Below are 4,078 nucleotides of genomic sequence, written 5' to 3'. Positions count from 1 at the left end.
AGTGAGGCGACATTAGACATAATAAGCTGCTAGCCATCCAACTAAGAAATCCTTTCTCACGCTATTTCCTGCAGAGTGAGATTGTGTGCATGCCTGCAAGTATCAAAACTTGCTGCACTGTTTGAACATCCCTATTACCTTTCTGGGCCTCAGATCTAGTTCTTTGATTCATTCCCTCAAGCTCCTTAAAGCTTCTTCGATGCCAGTTTGGCTGGTATTTAGGAATCTTGATGAATATGCTCATTATCTAATACAAAGTGACATAAAACACTCCTGCCACGAACTCTGCCACATAACCATACCCTGCTGAACTCCTGGGATTCATTCGGAACTAGATTAATAGCATTTATGTTATTCACATATCTCAGTTGACCTTGATCTGCTAGCAACTCCCTCCTTTTTATCTCTGTTCCATACTGGGGAGGTTTTGTCCCACAGTAACAATGGTTCTTTTGTACATCAAAGCACATACCCCCTCCAACATCCCAAGTTTTAATTTTCCTTGCATGCATAATATGTATCTCTCTTCTGTTCACTGTTACCTCTTACCTATGCTTAATTGATGGATAATAGAGTTTTCTATTTATTTTGCAAAGGAAAAGTACTTAGAAATTAACCTTTCAATATCTGAATTAAAGCCTGCAGCTCTGTGAATGAAAAATGTTCACAGAAATCATTTCTTCTTTCTCTTTTTCAAATTTAACATATACAGATTATACACTTAAACAGAGATCTGGCCTCTTGTACTTTCATTTGAATGGCATATTTCAAATAACAGTAGTAATTTGTCTTGGAAAAACCATGCTGCAATGTTCCTATTTGAGTTGAGTGTTAGAAAAATTATATGTATATATTTTATATGTAATACAATTTTTCTGTGAGTAATGATCCAGACATTGAATATAGGTTTGTGGACAATAATTGAGAGTTTAATTTAGTGAGTCAAATCTGCCATTACCATTTAGGAAGCTTCGTAGACAGGCACTTACTGAAAGGCAGACAATCAGACAAAAATTAGCAACAAAATATAAAAGCAAAAACTCAGACTTCAGAATTATTTTGTAATTCCTTCCCTACTCTCAATGAGACGTCTTCATTGTAAAGCAGCCCTCCATGGTTAGCCTATTTATTTATTTTGTGATCAGTGAGTACTTCTTTGTAATCGAGCAGCTCTGTGTGAAATGCACGTAATGCAGTTCTTCCATCATGACTACAGTGGCAGCAGGCAGGTGGACAGATCTTTTTAAAGCTTCCCCCATGGAGTCTGATTCAAAGTGTTCAAGCAATCTTTTCTTTTTACTTGAAGATTAAAATCTTGATTTAACATATTTATTATTCTCCCATATTACTTCTCTGTGAGAAGGTATTTCTTTTTTAGAGATTTCTTTTTTATTTATTTGAAAGGCAGAGATACAGAGAGAGGAGGAGATACAGAGAGATCTTAAATCTACTGATTCACTCCCCATATGGATGCAATGGCCCAGGCTGGGCCAGGCAGAAGCCAGCAGCCTGGAGCTTCTTTTGGGTCCCTCACATGGGTGCAGAGGCCCAAGGACTTGGGCTGTCTTCTGCTGCTTTTCCATAATAGCAGGGAGCAGCGTCAGAAATGGAGCAGCCAGGTCTTTTTTTTTTTAATTTTATTTAAGGAATACAACTTCATGCATTTAATATATACAGATTTGGGAACATGATGATTCTTCCTCTCTCTCTCCTTCCCTCCCTCCCATCCATACCCCCACTTTCCTTCCTCCTCCTTCTTCCTTTCCAATTCTTATTCTTTACAGAGATCAATTTTCAGTTAATTTTAGCACTCATAAGATTAACCCTACACTAAGTAGAGAGTTATCAATTCGTATGAAGGAAAAAAGAAGTAAAGAACAAAAACAAGCAAACAAACAAAAAACATTGTTCTTCAACAATCAAGGCAACGACTTTTCAACACCATCACTTCTCAAAGTATCCTTTTTGCTCATATAGATTACGTTTTAAAAAAAGATTTATTTATTCAATAGAGTTGCAGAGAAAGAGTCAAGTAGAGAGAGAGAGGTCTTCCATCCGTTGGCTCACTCCCCAGATGGCTGCAACTGCTGGAGCTGAGCCAATCCAAAGCCAGGAGCCAGGAGCTTCTTCCAGGTCTCCCACATGGGTGCAGGGGTCCTTGGGCCATCTTCCACTGCTTTCCAAAGCACATTAGCAGGGAGTTGGATCACCAGGCACATTAACAGGGAACTGGATCAGAAGTGGAGCAGCCAGGACCCAAACCAGCACCCATATGGGATGCTGGCACTACAGGCTGGGGCCTTAACCTGCTGCACCACAGCACCGGCCCATCATATAGAATACATTTGAAGTACTCTATTAGTTACCACAGATCAGATGGACCATATGGTGTTTGTCTTTTTGTGACTAGCTTATTTCACTAAGTATAATGGTTTCCAGTTGCATCCATTTTGTTGCAAATGACAGGATTTCATTTTTTATCACTGTGTAGTATTCCATGATGTGTATATATATACACCATAATTTCATTATCCAGTCTTCAGCTGATGGACATCTGGATTGATTCCTTATCTTAGCTATTGTAAATTGAGCTGAAATGGACATGGGGGTACAGATAACTCTTTAATATGCTAATTTCATTTCCTTTGTATAAATTTCCAGGAGTGGGATGCTGGGTTATATGGTAGGTCTATATTCAGCTTTCTGAGATATCTCCATGCTGTCTTCCACAGTGACTGTACCAGTTTATTCACACTAAGAGTGGATTAAGTTTCCCTTCTCCTTACCAGAATTTGTTGTTTGTTGATTTCTGTATGAGAGCCATTCTAAAGGGGGTGAGGTGAAAACTCATTGCAATTTTGATTTGCATTTCCCTGATGGCTAGCGATCCTGAACATTTTTTCATGTATCTGTTGGCCATTTGAATTTCCTGTTTGCAAACATGTCTGTTCAGGTCCTTTGCCCATTTCTTCTTTGGATTGTTTGTTTTTTTGCTGTCCCCAGACACATAGCAAAGTCATCTAAAATATATAAACTAGAAAGAAGAAACACTTAACTGTTTTGGCTTTTAATACCTTGCTGGAAGTAGGAAGACATTGCTTTAAGGGAACTGGTTTAGAAAATAATATTGAGTGATGTATGTTATTGGCAATCCGAGTGGTAGGATATTTTTCTTTTGACCCCTAATTAGGCTTTGGAAAAATGAACTAGGCCCATGATTACCCAGGCCAAAAACTAGACAGGCTAGGGGAATGAAATTACACACCCAGGGCTGGCGCTGTGGTGTAGCATGTAAAGCCTCCACCTACAGTGCTAGTATCTGATATGGATGCTGGTTTGAGTCCTGGCTGCTCCACTTCCCATCCAGCTCTCTGCTATGGCCTGGGCAAATGGTGGAAGATGGTCCGAGTCTTTGGGCACCTGCCCCGGTGTGGGAAACCCAGAGGAGGGTCCTGGTTCCTGGCTTCAGACAGGTGCAGCTCCGGCTCTTGCAGCCAACTGCAGAGTGAACCAGCGGATGGAAGACCTCCCTCTCTCTATGCCTTTCCTTCTCTCTCTGTGTAGCTCTGACTTAAAAAAAAGTGTAACTAACCAAAAAAAAAATTACCCACCCATTTATACATAGTGTTTTGTTTTCTGTCTTCCTTTACTTGTGCCATAAGGATGCTTTGGAAATAAAGTGACTCAAATCAGTAGACAGCTTTTCTTTCTTTTTTTTTTTTTTAAGATTTATTTATTTACTTGAAAGTCAGAGTTACACAGAGAGAGGAGAGGCAGAGAGAAAGAGAGAGAGAGAGATCTTCCATCCACTGGTTCACTCCCCAGTTGGCTGCTGATCTGAAGCCAGGATCCAGGCACTTCTTCCGGGTCTCCCATGTGGGTGCAGGGGCCCAAGTACTTGGGCCATCTTCTACTGCTTTCCCAGGCCACAGCAGAGAGCTGAATTGGAAGTGGAGCAGCTGGGACTCGAACCGGCACCCGTATGGGATGCCGGTGCTTCAGGCCAGGGTGTTAACCCACTGCGCCAGGGCACCAGCCCCACTAGACAGCTCTTAACTCCTCTAGGATAAACCAGTCA

This window comes from Oryctolagus cuniculus, chromosome 9 (genome assembly GCF_051225735.1).
Source record: "Oryctolagus cuniculus isolate XC-2025 breed Fujian yellow rabbit chromosome 9, ASM5122573v1, whole genome shotgun sequence".
Lineage (NCBI taxonomy): Eukaryota > Metazoa > Chordata > Mammalia > Lagomorpha > Leporidae > Oryctolagus > Oryctolagus cuniculus.
The sequence above is the reverse complement of the archived record's forward strand: the minus strand, read 5'-3'. Positions refer to the sequence as shown.